The following is a 20,523-nucleotide window of genomic DNA, read 5'->3' as shown; positions in this document are numbered from 1 at the left end:
GTTATTGTGTATATGTTTGATGGGAATTGAAAAAGGGAAAGAGACAACACTAACAAATTTAGTTTTAACTTCAAAGATCAGACGCTTTTTGGAATTCACTCCAACTGATAGACTAGCGCAAACATTTGGAAAACCTCAGACTAAAGAAAACTTTAAAAAAAAAAGCTCAGTTTTATTCTTGTTTATCTTTTCTCTGATTGCTGTGAATTTCTCGCAAAGTAGAAAGCCACAAGTGGTGGAAATATATGTCAACAGCTCAAAAATCAAGGCAACTAGTGCTCATTTTGAGAAACAAAAAAATAGCCCCTGCCGTATCATTTTCTAAAATCTAAGATTTGAGCTATATTTACTTTACTAAAATTTTATTCCTGTACATCAGTGGATCTTTCTGGTATTTAATTCCTTTTTAGATGGCCACTTCAGAGAAAATTTTAGTAAATTCACTAAAGAAATCTATGCTTTCAGCCCAGTGCAGTGGCTCACTCCTGTAATTCCAGCACTTTGGGAGGCCAAGGCAGGAGGATCACCTGAGGTCAGGAGTTCGAGACCAGTCTGACCAACATGGAGAAACCCTGTCTCTACTAAAAATACAAAAAATAGCCAGCTGTGGTGGCATGCGCCTGTAATCCCAGCTACTCGGGAGACTGAGGCAGAAGAATCGCTTGAACCCAGGAGGCAGAGATTGCAGTGAGCTGAGATCTGCCACTGCACTCCAGCCTGCGTGACATGAGCAAAACTCCGTCCAAAGAAAAAAAAAGAAAAGAAAAAACATCTATGCTTTAAGCTTTCAGTGCTCTTCTATTTTCACGGCATAGGAAGTATCCTGTCTATTTGAATGTGTTTACAACCTGAATATGTCCAGTACACTGGAACTTCATGAATTGAAAGGCAAAACTATCCAGTTATACAATAGTATGCATAATTTATCAGATCAGCTTCTTTCTATGGAGACAGTCGTGGATTCTCTGTTCTATACTGTCAATTCCCAGGTTATTGACCATTGTGTTATTATTTGCTGAAATGAATTTTAAAAGTATGACTCGCTATCCTGTGACATTATGGTCCACTGCAAAAATACCAATGGGCATGAACAGCATGCTCTGGCTGTTTATTCACATGGAACAGTCTGATCTGGCCAGGTCTTTTCCTTGCCCTTTCCATTTGTCTAACATTTGTCATCTTCTACTAGCCAACTGCATAAAATTAATTACTTAGAAATGGCCAAATAACGTTCAGATTATATAGAGAGCAACCCAGTAATTGTTTTTCTACTTAAAATTGTTCATTGGACAAACGCATTAGAGAAGACATTTTGGGGATAACTGGCAAAATTTACGAGTGGATAGAGTATTGGATGACATCAATAAATTATTATTTTCAGATGTGATATTATTTTAGATGTATGTGTTCTTATTTTTGTAAAGATGCACATTGGAAGTACTTAGAGATAAAATGTAATGTTGCATGTAATTTATTTCACGATAATTAAGCAAATAAAAATGAAATTATAAAATGAAAAATAAAGCTATCAACTTCTGAAATATAACTGATGATTTACTTTAACACTTATATTGGCATATATTATTCCAGTTATTAAAAAAAAATTACTAAGTAGCAGTTATTGAGTGCTTATTATGTGCCAGGCACTCTGGTAAGTATTTTATATGCACTAACACATTGAATTATCCAACAAACTTATTTGTTGGGTAATAATATTTCCGTTATAAAAATGGAAATATTACCTCAGAAAAATTTATTGTCCAATGTGACAGTGTTTAAAATATCTTATACAGAAGCAAAAATATATTCTGTCAAGATAAGGCAAATTTAAATAATTGAAGAAAAATAAATGAAGGAAATATAGTAATAGAAAAATAAAGTAGAACCAATAGTGAGTTTGGCAAGATAATTTAAGGCCTTGAAGTGGTTTATACTTGTGAAATAAACATCATAAATTTAGTTCTAAGTTTATCAGCAAATCACACAAAGAAGAAAGTACCACTAGTTACAAAATTCACAGCATTCTGAAAGCCAAGAAAAAATGTTTAGTAAAATCCTAATTATCACTGTTTCCAAAATGACTCAGAGAATAGTTTCTATTGATTCTGAGGACACAGGTTAATAAATAGAAAAGATCCTTTGGACCAGTGATATTCAAACTTCATTGTTCATAATAATCATCTACCTTTTTGCATTAATAAACATTTTTTAGATCAGTTTTAGGCCCACAATAAAATGGAGCAGAATGTCCATTTTACTTTTTCCAGAATGTCGTACAGCTGAAATCATACATTACGTAGTCTTTTCAGATTGGCTTCTGTCACTTAGTTATATTTATTTAAATTTCCTCTGCATTAATCAAATAATTTTATGTATAGAATTCCAGGCTTCACTACCAGAAATTATGCTAAGTTTGAGATAAAGCCAAGGAATGTGCATTCCAGAGGATTCCAATACAAAGGTATATTTATCAGTCTCTGAGAAATACTGTTCTAAATATCCTAATAATAAATTTAACATGATGCTCTCTCCTATAAAGTAAGTCATGCTCATAACAATATGCCAAATGCAATCAAGCAAAATAAATGATGTGTTACAGTTATATATAATACAATACAGTTTCATGGCATAATTTGCTGATAATGTGGCTATTTGAAGATAGATTTTAGAGTATCTGAGTGTGGAAACTAGGGTGCAAAGGATAAAATAAGAAGGGCACATGTGCCTTGTGTGGCCAGCACAGGGTTTTACAAACAAACAAATCACAGTTGATAAATGCCCTTGGGAATTATTCATGCTCTTGATACATATTTTGTGTGTATATGTCTATGTCTATGTCTACATATATGTATACAAATACAGACTCATTTACCTTTGCTTGAGTGGGCCCCTAAAGGCCTTTGGGCTTGCAACCTCAATTACAGCAATGGTTTTCAGATTGTTCACTGCACAGCTGTGGGTTCCACTAAAGACAACAGGGTTCAACAGGCGTCCCCGGGGGTAAAGTCTTCTTTAAATCCATTTTATTTACTGGACTGTGTGAAAAGTCCCATTTGATAAAAAGGTTCTGCTACTTTAAAAAAAAAATTTGAAAAATACAGATTTAGTTGAAAGAATGGATGATACAATCTTTATGCAGTCTTCGATAACTGCTGTTTATCTCAGCCAAGTTTTTGGAAGCTACTGACAGATAGCAAGGTCAAGAGTATATTCTCAGGAAGGACCTTGCATATAGTCGCTTTTACTGTAGGAATTGAGCGCAGTGCTCTATGCTTCAACAGGCAGTTTTGCTGGGAGTAGGCTGCCATCCTCTTGCAAAAAGTTAAGAATCCTGAAAAGGGTATGTAGCTGACTAAGGGGCGCTGCTCACCTCTAAGGTGAGCCAGGTAATAGCCATTGGTAAGAATAAAGTTATTATCGAGCAGCAATTCCAAGTGTGCTCTTACATAGCAACAGGTAGGCAAACAAGCCTTCACAGTTCCAAGCTATGAAGCATGACTGCAACTTAAATCGTATAAAAACGCCCAATAAGCCATGAATAGTACAAGATGAATCTCCAGATCATAACTGCTGTCTGCTAAGAATTAAATAAAAATCTTGACTGATATGATAATTTTCATTTTGGAATATTTTAATTGTAGTTCCTCTTTCTGCCAGGAAACAGGTAGTTGGAGCAACTTTCTCTTAAGACCCCCTATTCTAATCTGATAATAAAACTAATTCATTTTCATGCAAGAAAATGCTTATCTTTCAATTATCTTTATCTGGGGATATTCACCTAAAGATGTAAAAATATTTGTGGAGTGTGTCAAAAAGAGGGGAAGAGGGAGAGAAACTGACCAGGACACATCTCTATTTCTTTCCTCTGGAAGATATTAATAGGCTATTCTGACTGACTTCGATTTCCTTAGTAGTACTGTATTACAATGTAAATCAGTTGATAGTGTTAATCAGTAGTTAATAAGTTGACATTAATCAGTGAGATATAATCTTTAATAATCTTTATCTACAGATTTAAAGGTTGAAAAAACATCAATGAAGGCTATAGTCTTGGATTACTATGGAAATGTTTGGCGACAAAGTGATATAAAATGTAACAGAGGTTAGTCCTGGAATAGCAATACATACACACAGCCTATCGTTCCTGCAAAATGTTGGCCTGAGATATCCAGAGGTTTACTAAGCAAGAAAATAGCGTACATTTTACATTGAAATCTTAATGGATTGATAACTTGTGTGAAATAAAGAGCTACCTTTTAAAAAACTAAGATGAATTACATTCAGAGTTATACCAAATAAGAAAAATAGTGATAGAAGCAACACAGTTATGAAACATCCTTAAATAGTCATTAAAGAAAGAACACCAGCACCACCAGCATCTCCCCCACGCCCCACATATGAAACGCTATTTGGCTCAATCTTATTGTTTCAACTCTGCTACTATGTAGGTAACAATCAGAGTGTAGCCAAGAATCTGGCAAGGTATGTTATACTGAGAAAATTAAATCACTCCTGCTTGAATTTGTATCTGAGCTTCAACAGCTTACTCACCAAGTTCATGTTTGGATGACAGGCATCTTTATCTGTCTTCCTAACTAGATGTAGCCATTAAGTTTGGGTTTTTTTCCTACAAAACTATTTGTAACTAAATTACATAGTAAACATGTACATTTTTGCATTTAATCAGACCCTGAGTGGTTGCTCCCAGTTTTCATCTTTCTTCAGAGCTTACTAATCTGGTCGGAAGTTTTTCAGCTGCCAAATGTTTGTCAAAAACAAATACTAAACAAAAATTTGCTAGTTTCCTGGGATATTGAACAGACAAAATGAGTTTAGGTTATTGACTCTCTATAGTGGTAAAAGAAGAGAATCTACCTCAAGTTCCTAGAGTTTTCAGTGGTCTTCACCGAAGAGTAGCAGTAAATCTCAAATATGACCTGAAAGCACCTGTCCCTCTTAGTATTTTCTGTGCCCCGTCCCTGTCTTTCTCAGTTCAAATCTGTATACAGAGACACCCAAGACTGTGAAAAAATGTGCTAATTAAAATTATGCTTAAAACCACCCGAACCCCTTCATCGGTTCTGTCTCAAATAGGTCAGTGTCAATATTTTTTGCTTTTCAAAATAATAGAAGAATACTCTTGCCAAGTGTTTAGCACACCATAGTTATTCAATAACTATGCGTTGATTAATTAAGTTGCTGAATACATGAAAAATTGCAGTTAATCTGATTGTCCACATACCAGTGTATGCAAGATTCTCTTATATTTTAGGGAAAAAAGACAAATTCATATTCCTAAACTTCATAAAACCCAAAACATTGTTTGAAAAGCAAAAGGCAAAATTAAGAAAAAATGAATAAACTCTTTGGTGTAGATGTTTTTGTAAAAAGAAAACAAAAGTTTAAACAGATTTTCTAGGGGTATAAAGCGTTTTGGTTCCAGTTTTATGTTAGTGATTTCTGTTTTTTATTTTCATTTTTGTATTTTTCCTGATTCACTTTGTGTTGGAGACTATCTGACATTGGAAGATACAGTCTTTCTGCCGTTATAATAGTCAGGCATTCAGTATGAGCTAGATTTATGTTATGGAGTTTAACTCCTTCATCAAACATGTAAGGACATTAAAAATGTAAGAAAGTGATTTGTTCCAGATCACTGAATTTATTAGTAAGAAAATTATTTATTTATTCCACCCTATCAATAGTTTAGTGCTTTCTATTTTTTCGTGATTTTTAAACTTTTTATTAAAACTATTTTTTCCCTTCATGGTTAACAGGGAAGTTTCACTTGATTTAACCTCTTAGTGCAATGACTCTGTGAAATAGAGATATATTCTGATAGCATAAATCTATTGTTGTAGATAATTATATTATAATTTATTTCAAAATTTTAATACCAGTCACCAGTATTGTGTTCACTGCATTGCTCAGGTTTGTTTCCGTTATAAACAAGAATCATAATAATAACAACAACAATAATCATAAGCCTATCTTAAGCTAACTTAAGTATACAAATGAATGGATTAACTCATGTACCTAATAAAGCCAGTATCTTGTTGCAGGTACAGCTGGATCCAGGGAACCAGAGCCATTGAGTCTGAAGCTCCTGTCCTATAAGTTTAGCAATCCTAGAAGAATCTGAAAAAGTAGCTCCTGCTTGGTTTGTGTTCTGATCCCTGCACTTGTCACTGTGGGCAGGAGATGAATTACTCAGACTAACCAGTCCTGGTTCATGTGCAAATCTCTGTCACTGGGGGAAAGAATTTAACCCACCCAAACTACATAGAATCCCCCAATAAGGAGGGGCTTCATTGTCAAAAGAATGAGGAGGTATGCTGAGTAGGAAAACACACACAGAGGTGCACACACATACACACACACACAAAGGTGTCTATCCTGGTCCCTTTTCAAATTTTTTCAATATGGCTCAGTCTAAATGATCAAACTTATTTGGGTTTTGAATAAGAATGCAGTAGTTAATCTTCCTGGGCAGAATACACATTGTCTTCTACTGACAGAAAAGCTACAGGCCTGAGGTTCTAATTTCCACTGACATTAATGGCTTTTTAGAAACATTCATTTACACTGGCTATGATTTACTATACCAGCACTAATAGCTCTTTAAGATTCTGTTAAGTGTTAAAACACATCTAATTACGCTATATTAGAAAATTAACCAAACGTCGACTCAGCTAAGCTCTAAAATATTTTGGGGAAAAATCTGCAATAAATGGTTCTCTTTACTGTGAACAACATAACTTTTATGTTCATTTTAAGATCCTAAATATAGTTATGTATAAGCAAATGATATTTATTTACTTAGTGATTATATCCTGATGAACTAAGAAACAAGTATTTTCTTTCAGGGAGAAACCTGCAACCAAACAAGCAACCACAAGAAAAAGATTACAACTGAAAAGTTTTGACATATTTATACAACTATGTTGAAAATTATAATACTGTTTTGAAGAGACGATACAGAGATACAAATTTACATGGCTTAAAATTGAATGGATTTTTCAATGTGGAAGATCTCTTAGAAACAGCATAAATAATAACTATTTTATAGCTCTTCAAAGGAAATAAACAAAATTTAATTTGTCTCTCCATTGGATGTCAGTATTGCACCACTAAAATATCACTGCCAGCTTTACTTTGAAAAAAAAAAATGAACTGGATACCTTACTGACGAACTCAAAAGTCAAGCTGTTTTACATAATTTTACCTACAACTCAATTAGTTATATCATTGTTGCTGCCTGATGTATATGACTTTGTGATATTCTCTTTCAGCAGCTACAAAGTCCCGTTGGTTCAAAAATGAATGCATTTGAAAAACAACTTGAAAATGTCACTACCACTTTGAATAACCTTCAAAACTGCTTACAGTAGGTCAGTACTCTCTCTAGGTTGGTGTACAAGTGAGGGTGATTAATTTTTTAAAAGGATAATAATTCAATTTTGAAAGATACACAGTTACTCACCTTGTGTGCAATAGCCTATTTGTACATTTTGGAGGTGGTTGGCAGGAAGTTACATAATGATTTGCAAAACTGCAAACAGAGGTATATAGCATATCATAATATATTTATTAAGGACTAATGCAAACCACATTGAGTTATAGGAAGGAAAATGTATTCCCCAGTGCTTAGAACTTACTGAACATGAAGAATTTGAATGATATTGTTTAGTGAGAAGGGGAGGAATTTCCATGCCTACCTCCCCAAACAAATAAATCACTGCTTATATCCTGGGAATGTTTCCAAATAGTCTATGTTTCATGATATAAGGAGTATTTATAACTGAGTTTATATTCACTTGTCTTTTCTGTCTCACTTTTCAAATGTATACTTCAGACTGAGGCTGCGAATACCAAATATATGTTCAAGATAGAATACTAGGGTACCAAGGTCAGTTGTCCTTGCATTGTTCTTTTATGTTTTAAGACAACAACAGTGTTGCTCTACTGAATGGTTACCTTGTATTCATCCATAAACAGCCCAGAATAATCCATGAAACAGCATAAGAGTAACTTGAAATCATCCTTATTCCATTGTAGAAAAAAAGGATCAGTGGACTAAACAGAAAAAGGAAGACTTCCTGCTTAGATTGGCCATCCATTCAGGCCATTTCATTGAATATTTTTTTGTTGCTTTTGTTCCTGAGTCAGTGTCTAGTTGCTAATTGATAAATGTTAAACCTCACAAAATATGTACTTGGAAAAAGTGCTACATTGTAAAAGTGAAGCTGGATTTTCAGATGTCCTTGCATGATACAACAGAGATCAAACATATTTAGGAGAGATTTGAACACAATTACATTGAAATGAGAAAAGGAGTAAGTAAATTAAAAAAAAAAAAGCAGACACCTAAACTTGATGACAAGAGGTCTGAAGGTCAATTAGTTTATCAGGCGATAAAACATATTAAAAATTATAGCCACTCATTCAACTAATATTCATCAAAGTCAGGATGGGGAAAGCATGAAAAAGTGTAAAACCTAACCAAGAGGGGCGGAGCAAGATGGCCGAAAAGGAACAGCTCCAGTCTCCAACTCCCAGCGCGAGCGACACAGAAGACCGGTGATTTCTGCATTTTCAACTGAGGTACTGGGTTCATCTCACTGGGGAGTGCCGGACGATCGGTGCTGGTCAGCTGCTGCAGCCCGACCAGTGAGAGCTGAAGCAGGGCGAGGCATTGCCTCACCTGGGAAGCACAAGGGGGAAGGGAATCCCTTTTCCTAGCCAGGGGAACTGAGACACACAACACCTGGAAAATCGGGTAACTCCCACCCCAATACTGCGCTTTAAGCAAACAGGCACACCAGGAGATCATATCCCACACCTGGCCGGGAGGGTCCCACACCCACTGAGCCTCCCTCATTGCTAGCACAGCAGTCTGTGATCTACCGGCAAGGCAGCAGCGAGGCTGGGGGAGGGGCGCCCGCCATTGCTGAGGCTTAAGTAGGTAAACAAAGCTGCTGGGAAGCTCGAACTGGGTGGAGCTCACAGCAGCTCAAGGAAACCTGCCTGTCTCTGTAGACTCCACCTCTGAGGACAGGGCACAGTAAACAATAACAAACACAGCCGAAACCTCAGCAGACGCAAACAACTCTGTCTGACAGCTTTGAAGAGAGCAGTGGATCTCCCAACACGGAGGTTGAGATCTGAGAAGGGACAGACTCCCTGCTCAAGTGGGTCCCTGACCCCCGAGTAGCCTAACTGGGAGACATCCCCCACTAGGGGCAGTCTGACATCCCACACCTCACAGGGTGGAGTACACCCCTGAGAGGAAGCTTCCAAAGCAAGAATCAGACAGGTACACTCGCTGTTCAGAAATATTCTATCTTCTGCAGCCTCTGCTGCTGATACCCAGGCAACAGGGTCTGGAGTGGACCTCAAGCAATCTCCAACAGACCTAAAGCTGAGGGTCCTGACTGTTAGAAGGAAAACTATCAAACAGGAAGGACACCTACACCAAAACCCCATCAGTACATCACCATCATCAAAGACCAGAGGCAGATAAAACCACAAAGATGGGGAAAAAGCAGGGCAGAAAAGCTGGAAATTCAAAAAATAAGAGCGCATCTCCCCCGGCAAAGGAGCGCAGCTCATCGCCAGCAACGGATCAAAGCTGGACGGAGAATGACTTTGACGAGATGAGAGAAGAAGGCTTCAGTCCATCAAATTTCTCAGAGCTAAAGGAGGAATTATGTACCCAGCGCAAAGAAACTAAAAATCTTGAAAAAAAAGTGGAAGAATTGATGGCTAGAGTAATTAATGCAGAGAAGGTCCTAAACGAAATGAAAGAGATGAAAACCATGACACGAGAAATACGTGACAAATGCACAAGCTTCAGTAACTGACTCGATCAACTGGAAGAAAGAGTATCAGCGATTGAGGATCAAATGAATGAAATGAAGCGAGAAGAGAAACCAAAAGAAAAAAGAAGAAAAAGAAATGAACAAAGCCTGCAAGAAGTATGGGATTATGTAAAAAGACCAAATCTACGTCTGATTGGGGTGCCTGAAAGTGAGGGGGAAAATGGAACCAAGTTGGAAAACACTCTTCAGGATATCATCCAGGAGAACTTCCCCAACCTAGTAGGGCAGGCCAACATTCAAATCCAGGAAATACAGAGAACGCCACAAAGATACTCCTCGAGAAGAGCAACTCCAAGACACATAATTGCCAGATTCACCAAAGTTGAAATGAAGGAAAAAATCTTAAGGGCAGCCAGAGAGAAAGGTCGGGTTACCCACAAAGGGAAGCCCATCAGACTAACAGCAGATCTCTCAGCAGAAACTCTCCAAGCCAGAAGATAGTGGGGGCCAATATTCAACATTCTTAAAGAAAAGAATTTTAAACCCAGAATTTCATATCCAGCCAAACTAAGTTTCATAAGTGAAGGAGAAATAAAATCCTTTACAGATAAGCAAATGCTTAGAGATTTTGTCACCACTAGGCCTGCCTTACAAGAGACCGTGAAGGAAGCACTAAACATGGAAAGGAACAACCGGTACCAGCCATTGCAAAAACATGCCAAAATGTAAAGACCATTGATGCTAGGAAGAAACTGCATCAACTAACAAGCAAAATAACCAGTTAATATTATAATGGCAGGATCAAGTTCACACATAACAATCTTAACCTTAAATGTAAATGGACTAAATGCTCCAATTAAAAGACACAGACTGGCAAACTGGATAAAGAGTCAAGACCCATCAGTCTGCTGTATTCAGGAGACCCATCTCACACGCAGAGACATACATAGGCTCAAAATAAAGGGATGGAGGAAGATTTACCAAGCAAATGGAGAACAAAAAAAAGCGGGGGTTGCAATACTAGTCTCTGATAAAACAGACTTTAAACCATCAAAGATCAAAAGAGACCAAGAAGGCCATTACATAATGGTAAAGGGATCAATTCAACAGGAAGACCTAACTATCCTAAATATATATGCACCCAATACAGGAGCACCCAGATTCATAAAGCAAGTCCTTAGAGACTTACAAAGAGACTTAGACTCCCATACAATAATAATGGGAGACTTCAACACTCCACTGTCAACATTAGACAGATCAACGAGACAGAAAGTTAACAAGGATATCCAGGAATTGAACTCATCTCTGCAGCAAGCAGACCTAATAGACATCTATAGAACTCTCCACCCCAAATCAACAGAATATACATTCTTCTCAGCACCACATCGTACTTACTCCAAAGTCGACCACGTAATTGGAAGTAAAGCACTCCTCAGCAAATGTACAAGAACAGAAATTATAACAAACTGTCTCTCAGACCACAGTGCAATCAAACTAGAACTCAGGACTAAGAAACTCAATCAAAACCGCTCAACTACATAGAAACTGAACAACCTGCTCCTGAATGACTACTGGGTACATAACGAAATGAAGGCAGAAATAAAGATGTTCTTTGAAACCAATGAGAACAAAGATACAACATACCAGAATCTCTGGGACACATTTAAAGCAGTGTGTAGAGGGAAATTTATAGCACTAAATGCCCACAAGAGAAAGCAGGAAAGATCTAAAATTGACACTCTAGCATCGCAATTAAAAGAACTAGAGAAGCAAGAGCAAACACATTCGAAAGCTAGCAGAAGGCAAGAAATAACTAAGATCAGAGCAGAACTGAAGGAGATAGAGACACAAAAAACTCTCCAAAAAATCAATGAATCTAGGAGTTGGTTTTTTGAAAAGATCAACAAAATTGACAGACCACTAGCAAGACTAATAAAGAAGAAAAGAGAGAAGAATCAAATCGACGCAATTAAAAATGATAAAGGGGGTATCACCACCGACCCCACAGAAATACAAACTACCATCAGAGAATACTATAAACACCTCTACGCAAATAAACTGGAAAATCTAGAAGAAATGGATAATTTCCTGGACACTTACACTCTTCCAAGACTAAACCAGGAAGAAGTTGAATCCCTGAATAGACCAATAGCAGGCTCTGAAATTGAGGCAACAATTAATAGCCTACCAACCAAAAAAAGTCCAGGACCAGATGGATTCACAGCTGAATTCTACCAGAGGTACAAGGAGGAGTTGGTACCATTCCTTCTGAAACTATTCCAATCAATAGAAAAAGAGGGAATCCTCCCTAACTCATTTTATGAGGCCAACATCATCCTGATACCAAAGCCTGGCAGAGACACAACAAAAAAAGAGAATTTTAGACCAATATCCCTGATGAACATCGATGCAAAAATCCTCAATAAAATACTGGCAAACCGGATTCAGCAACACATCAAAAAGCTTATCCACCATGATCAAGTGGGCTTCATCCCTGGGATGCGAGGCTGGTTCAACATTCGCAAATCAATAAACATAATCCAGCATATAAACAGAACGAAAGACAAGAACCACATGATTATCTCAATAGATGCAGAAAAGGCTTTTGACAAAATTCAACAGCCCTTCATGCTAAAAACGCTCAATAAATTCGGTATTGATGGAACATATCTCAAAATAATAAGAGCTATTTATGACAAACCCACAGCCAATATCATACTGAATGGGCAAAAACTGGAAAAATTCCCTTTGAAAACTGGCACAAGACAGGGATGCCCTCTCTCACCACTCCTATTCAACATAGTGTTGGAAGTTCTGGCTAGGGCAATCAGGCAAGAGAAAGAAATCAAGGGTATTCAGTTAGGAAAAGAAGAAGTCAAATTGTCCCTGTTTGCAGATGACATGATTGTATATTTAGAAAACCCCATTGTCTCAGCCCAAAATCTCCTTAAGCTGATAAGCAACTTCAGCAAAGTCTCAGGATACAAAATTAATGTGCAAAAATCACAAGCATTCTTACACACCAGTAACAGACAAACAGAGAGCCAAATCAGGAATGAACTTCCATTCACAATTGCTTCAAAGAGAATCAAATACCTAGGAATCCAACTGACAAGGGATGTAAAGGACCTCTTCAAGGAGAACTACAAACCACTGCTCAGTGAAATAAAAGAGGACACAAACAAATGGAAGAACATACCATGCTCATAGATAGGAAGAATCAATATCGTGAAAATGGTCATACTGCCCAAGGTAATTTATAGATTCAATGCCACCCCCATCAAGCTACCAATGAGTTTCTTCACAGAATTGGAAAAAACTGCTTTAAAGTTCATATGGAACCAAAAAAGAGCCTGCATGTCCAAGACAATCCTAAGTCAAAAGAACAAAGCTGGAGGCATCATGCTACCTGACTTCAAACTATACTACAAGGCTACAGTAACCAAAACAGCATGGTACTGGTACCAAAACAGAGATATAGACCAATGGAACAGAACAGAGTCCTCAGAAATAATACCACACATCTACAGCCATCTGATCTTTGACAAACCTGAGAGAAACAAGAAATGGGGAAAGGATTCCCTATTTAATAAATGGTGCTGGGAAAATTGGCTAGCCATAAGTAGAAAGCTGAAACTGGATCCTTTCCTTACTCCTTATACGAAAATTAATTCAAGATGGATTAGAGACTTAAATGTTAGACCTAATACCATAAAAATCCTAGAGGAAAACCTAGGTAGTACCATTCAGGACATAGGCATGGGCAAAGACTTCATGTCTAAAACACCAAAAGCAACGGCAGCAAAAGCCAAAATTGACAAATGGGATCTCATTAAACTAAAGAGCTTCTGCACAGCAAAAGAAACTACCATCAGAGTGAACAGGCAACCTACAGAATGGGAGAAAATTTTTGCAATCTACTCATCTGACAAAGGGCTCATATCCAGAACCTACAAAGAACTCAAACAAATTTACAAGAAAAAAACAAACAACCCCATCAAAAAGTGGGCAAAGGATATGAACAGACATTTCTCAAAAGAAGACATTCATACAGCCAACAGACACATGAAAAAATGCTCATCATCACTGGCCATCAGAGAAATGCAAATCAAAACCACAATGAGATACCATCTCACACCAGTTAGAATGGCGATCATTCAAAAGTCAGGAAACAACAGGTGCTGGAGAGGATGTGGAGAAATAGGAACACTTTTACACTGTTGGTGGGATTGTAAACTAGTTCAACCATTATGGAAAACAGTATGGCGATTCCTCAAGGATCTAGAACTAGATGTACCATAGGACCCAGCCATCCCATTACTGGGTATATACCCAAAGGATTATAAATTATGCTGCTATAAAGACACATGCACACGTATGTTTATTGCAGCACTATTCCCAATAGCAAAGACTTGGAATCAACCCAAATGTCCATCAGTGTCAGATTGGATTAAGAAAATGTGGCACATATACACCATGGAATACTAGGCAGCCATCAAAAAGGATGAGTTTGTGTCCTTTGTAGGGACATGGATGCAGCTGGAAACCATCATTCTTAGCAAACTATCACAAGAACAGAAAACCAAACACCGCATGTTCTCACTCATAGGTGGGAACTGAACAATGAGATCACTTGGACTCAGGAAGGGGAACATCACACACCGGGGCCTATCATGGGGAGAGGGGAGGAGGGAGGGGGGAGGGATTGCATTGGGAGTTATACCTGATGTAAATGACGAGTTGATGGGTGCAGCACAGCAACATGGCACAAGTATACATATGTAACAAACCTGCACGTTATGCACATGTACCCTACAACTTAAAGTATAATAATAATAAATAAATTAAAATAAAATAAAATAAAATAAAAGTTAAAAAAAAAAAAAAAAACCTAACCAAGAAGAAAAATGTTGCCCTTAACAAGATAACGGTCCTGCTGAACATAAAACTTTATGTGACAAAGAAAATATCACCATGATAGAGTGAAGAAAGCGTTACATAATAAGCAGTACTGGGATAATTATTTAAAATTTGGGAGCAAATTAATACATATATATATATATATATGTCTGAAGACAAGCTTTGACAGTCTCTAGCACGTTTGTGCTGCTGAAACATGCTCACTAAAGGTCTGAGTTGATTTGTCAAAAGTGTAGATAATTTTGCTCCTGAAAACCTAGCAAAAATTAGACTTCATTGCTTGTGATGTTAGTTTGCTTGAAACACATATAAAATAAGCATAGGTCAACAAAATTTGCTGCTACTAAGTATAAGGACGTATCTATTCAGTCATTTAAAAATATAAAAAATGATAAATTATCATAAATGGAAAATATATACACAGGTGGTCTCCTGGCTTTCTTTTAAATTTTCTTAAAAGTTCATATATTACTGAAATTCACCTAATCAGAACAAGTGTGGTGCTTATACACAAAGATGGAGCATACTCACATCAGCTAAACATCATTGCACGAAGAAATATGTTTATAATAGTTTTAAATTTTATTCTCTACACAAATTTCTCAGAATTAAAATGTAAAAATATTTACTAAAGGTTGTTTAGCTCTTTTCTGCCTACTCCTTTGTTCTTAACCATTTTAAGGTATTTTTTGCTGAAGACAAAAATTACCAAATTTTTCCATTTTATTCAATATCCAACTTATCTCAATGTCTGTCAAGATATATACATTGACATATTAAAACTTTGAAAACAGTGAATAAATAAATCTACATTTCACCACTAGATGTCATCAAAGATCTGTTCATCAAAACATCCATCAGCCATCCAGCTTTTGGCCATTTGACCTCTGCGGGAAAAATTATTCTATTTCTCAGCATAATCAGGAAACGATAATTTTAGTAAAATAGTCTAATTCCTCGATGTTTACATAATGAGTTTCCATATGCAGCAATATCTTAAAAATAAATAAAAATAACCCAAATGTATGTTAATAGAGAAGTTACTTTATCATTTCAAAACTCCTAATAGATCTAATTAGTAGGCATTGCCAGTGTGAGAGTAATTTTTATATAATTTATATATATATATTTATCAGAAATATATATGCATGTAATTTCTCTGCTATTTTTATTGGAAAATAAGTACAAGTTGTCCTCTTTCACTCTAAGATAACTCACCAGTTCGGAGGATTATAACACTATTAGCAGTTGAAACTCTTCATATCATTTGTAACTATTATCATCAGCCCCAAGATGGAGAATCTGATAATTGATTTTACATGTTTAATTAGTCTAAATAATTTTAATATATACTTTTCATTCTTTATATTTATTCCCACAGGAAATAATAATGAAATAATTTGCTTCATATAGTTTTGTGGTAGAATCCCTTTAAAAAGCAAACTTTCATGCAATAAGTACTATCTGAAAAACCCAATCTAATAATCTGTTTTTTTGTTTTGTTTTGTTTTGTTTTGTTTTTGAGACGGAGTCTCGCTCTGTTGCCCAGGTTGGAGTGCAGTGGCCGGATCTCAGCTCACTGCAAGCTCCGCCTCCCGGGTTCATGCCATTCTCCTGCCTCAGCCTCCCAAGAAGCTGGGACTACAGGCGCCCACCACCTGCCCGGATAGTTTTTTGTATTTTTTAGTAGAGACGGGGTTTCACCGTGTTAGCCAGGATGGTCTCGATCTCCTGACCTCGTGATCCACCCATCTCGGCCTCCCAAAGTGCTGGGATTACAGGCTTGAGCCACCGCACCCGGCCTAATAATCTATTTTTATTGGGTAGAGTAAGTAGGTTGATGTTCATCTGAATTGGCATACTTCCAAACTGAAAGAGATCAGGAAGGGAAAATTCATAATAGAATAAATAATTAATACATTCTCTTCAATATAGACTTTTTCTTCATAATGTGCTATCAAATATCACTTTGGGTATTAAATATTTTCCCTAAATGTTCTTTGTAGTATCTTTTTTTTCAAGATAAAATGTAATATAATTGGAACCATTTTGATTAAGCATTTTTATTCTTCTTTTGAACACTCATTAATTATACTTTGCTTTCTAGGACCTGAATGATGTTTTTATTGCAAATTTCCCAACTTAATCTCTATGTTTTGGAGAATACAGGGACTATGACCAGGATGGAACATTTAAATTCATATACTCAATCACTAACTCAATCCTTCCAAGAAAAATAAAAGAAATCATATATTCCAAGGCTGTCATATATAATGCCGACTCAAAATTATGATATTTCTGATAGGTTGATCATTGGTTATACTAATAATTTGCTTTAGTATGATATTCAGAAAAGGGTGGTCATGGTATATATTTAGGTCACTGCATATCTTCAGGTATATTTCCTGGCACACATTAAATATTCTGTATGTATCTGTTGAAGAAATGAATAAATGCATGAATAATACGTGGCAGTAATCATGAGAAGAGAGACTCTGGCTTTTTCTATACTAATCTCTAATTCTGCAAGTAATACCTATGCCATTTGAAATACTAATGATAGTAATACATTGGCAAATTTTAACATAGGGACATACCTTATTTTTGCAGCTTATACTTGCAGGTAAGCAGAGATTATTATAAACAATTCAGGAGTGAAGAAAATAAGACAATTGACCAACTAGTCACAGCAACCTGAGATAAATTGAGAAAATAAGTTACTGTTTTTAACAAACCTTTCTTAGAAACTTTAATATGATATTCCATGTTCCTTATAACCCCAATATTTTATAGTATTCAAGTCCATGTTGACAAAATGTAGGGGTTGACAGAAATTGTCATGCTTTTATATTGTTAACTTATATTTAAGGAAAGGATATCTATAAAATTCAGTTTTACCAACTAAGAGGATATATGAATTGCCCTGGGTTGCTCTCACACTTTATTGGGAATATCTCTTCTTAAACATTTACTTATTCAACAATATTTATTTAGCAAGTACCATGTGCCAGGCATTGCTCTGGTCACTGAGGACTCAGCATTCAAAGAAGATCTCTGCCTTCATGGAGATTGCCTTCTCATTGAGATAAGTAAACATAAAAAAGTAAAGAAAGAAATACATAAGTAACATGATTTTAGGTAATAGTGAGAGTTATTAAGAAATGGCGATCCAATCATAAACCACTGGAGAAGGCCAATTTAAGTTGGTTAATCAGGAAAGGCTTCTCTGAAAAGGCATTTAGACAGGCCTGAAGGAGAAGAAAGGGCATCCACATGAAAATCTGAAGAAAACGTATTCCAGGAAAAGTGAACAGCACTGCAAAGGCCCCTCAAAGGAAACTGGCTCCACATATTTGAGAAAGAAAAAAGGTGCAGTAAGGCTGAAGTTTAGTGAGTAAAGAGAAATGTGGTAGAATATCAGATTGAAAATACAGGCAGTGGCAAGAACAGGTAGACACCAGTAGGCCTCGGTGGGATGCTTAGAAAACCCAAGCGTTTTGAGAGGGAAGTGAAATGACAGGTTATATGGTTTTTGAAGAGGGCTCTGGTTGTTGAGTAGAAACTTAATATTAGAAAGCCAAGGATAGAAGGTGGGAGATCCTCCAGGAGCTTTGTGCAGTAGGCCAGGCAAGAGATGAGCATGACTGGGGGTGGCAAGAGATGAAGTGTTTTAGGAAAACTTACAGTGGTAAAACCAACAGGACCTAAATATTTTATTGTATGTGATGACTGAGAAATATACAGCAGTCGAAGTGTATAAGTAACTGGATAAATATTGGTATCATTTACAACATGGAAAAATCTTGGGGGAAATTATGGATTCTGTTATGGTATTTTAAAGTTAAAATCCTTATTAGACTTAAAATAGAGATGACAAGTAGTCAAGTTGCGAGCTTGAGAGATAGATGAGAGGTAGAGATATAAATTTGGGATGTTAATGTCCATATAATAATCAAAGACATGAGGCTCTATGAGATTATATGGGGAGGAAATTAAGACAGCCAAGAGAAGAGGGCCCAGCCCTGAGTCCTGCTTTATTTATAGGTCAGGCAGCAGAGTCACAGCGAGAAATCAAAACCGAAACAGTCATTGAAATAGGAGGGGGAACAGGAGAGTACCGCTTTTAAAAACAGTAACAGCTTTCATTTTTTGAGAAATATCATGCGCTAGGTACATTTAATACTGTTTATGTACTAGTATTAACTCTTCCATCCTCACAACAGCCACATGATGTAGGTAAACATAGGTACTTATCTCCTTTTGTAGAAGAGGAGTCAAAGACAGAGAAAAAGTAAGAAAAGCATTTTAAGAAAGAGGAAACTATGTCAAATATGCTGCAAGGTTGAGCTTGACTAAGATTAAAGACATAAAAGTGAATGTTTTATTTGGTAAGAGAGAGGACATTGGTGATTTCAGAAAAAAACAGGCTCAATAGGATGAATGTGAGAGTTCCACAAAAGTGTGCTTTATAAAAAATAGTAGTACCTTTCTGAGAAGTTTGCTATAAAAGAGAAAGAGAAAACATAAATTTGTTAGAAGGAGACACTATATTAATAATTTGTTTTCAAGATATGAGAGATACCAAGAAATATTTTTATTCTTCTGGCTATTATTCTATATATGGAAATAAATTACATAGGAAAAATAGTGATTAATTACTGTAGCAAAACCTTGAAAAACCAGAATGTGATCCAAACTATAAATGGAGAGGAACTAACTTTTTGTGGGTACTGAGATTGTGTATTTTAACAGGAATCTGGGCAAAAAGAATACAGATACTGAAGCAGGAAAGGTGGGTAGGTTTGATGGTGAGTATATGAGGATGTTCATGACTATTTCTATTGTCTGAAAGTAATATGATGGTCATCATTTGAGTATGAGAGGGAAGAGTACAGAAAGATTAATGGAAAAGGTTGGGTGCAGTGGCTCACACCTGTTATCTCAGCACTTTGTGAGGCTGAGGTGGAAGAATTGCTTGAGGACAGCAGTTTGAGATCAGCCTAAGCAACATGAGACACTCATCTCTAAAAATGGTTAAAAAAAAAAAAGAAGTTGGGCATGGCGACACATGCTGGTAGTACCAGCTATTCAGGAGGCTGAAGCAGGAGGATCACTTGAGACCAGGAGGTTAAGGCTGCAGTGTACTATGACTGGACTACTTTATTCCAGCCTGGGTGACAGAGTAAGACTCTGTCTCAACAACAACAATTTAAAAAAAGATTAATGAATTAATGAAGATAATTTAAAAATAGAAAATCTATTAAGAAAGGGTAAAGAGATGGATATCTGTGTTGAGAGGCCATTTAAGATTGCAGTCACAAGTATAATGAGAAAACCAGTCAGCACTGTGGTGTTCTCTAGCAATATTCAGCTGTTCTGGTGCAGTGTGCAGTAGGCAGATAGCTGAGTTTTCCCAGGGAATTTTGATGAAGAGCCACACCTGGGAGTTAGCGCAGTGATTAACCCAATATATACCATCTAGAAATGTGCCTTTGCTGAACTAAAGCGAGATTTTCTTGTCTTCACTACCTGATTCTGAGCAGGAAAAATTACATTTTGTATGTATGATGCTTATAGAGCCAAAGCATCTCCCAAAGTCTGGTGATAGAATAGTGTTGTACTTAGCAAAGTTTGGGATTTCAATTTTAACTCATATTACATGAAATGAACCACAGCAAATTGTTCTTTCTAATTCTCTACCACTCTTAAAACTCCAGGGGGTCTTCCATTCTTCTGGCCTTCCATTTCCTTCACGCCACATGGTATTTTATATTTAGTCAAA

General features: G+C 36.5%; 1 protein-coding gene across 3 annotated transcripts in view; it reads right to left on the bottom strand.

Annotated features, from left to right (window-relative positions):
- The window catches only part of UGT8 (UDP glycosyltransferase 8), a 159,328-nt gene that overhangs the window by 41,426 nt on the left and 97,379 nt on the right, over window positions 1–20,523 (bottom strand). For all 3 annotated transcript variants that reach the window (XR_013417544.1, XR_013417542.1, XR_013417546.1), the window contains one exon: window positions 17,339–17,435. The gene's annotated coding sequence lies outside the window, so the exon portion shown is untranslated. The remainder of the gene's footprint in view (window positions 1–17,338; window positions 17,436–20,523) is intronic.

Source organism: Macaca mulatta, chromosome 5, assembly GCF_049350105.2.
Source record: "Macaca mulatta isolate MMU2019108-1 chromosome 5, T2T-MMU8v2.0, whole genome shotgun sequence".
In the NCBI taxonomy this organism is placed as follows: Eukaryota; Metazoa; Chordata; class Mammalia; order Primates; family Cercopithecidae; genus Macaca; species Macaca mulatta.
The sequence above is the reverse complement of the archived record's forward strand: the minus strand, read 5'-3'. Positions and strand labels throughout refer to the sequence as shown.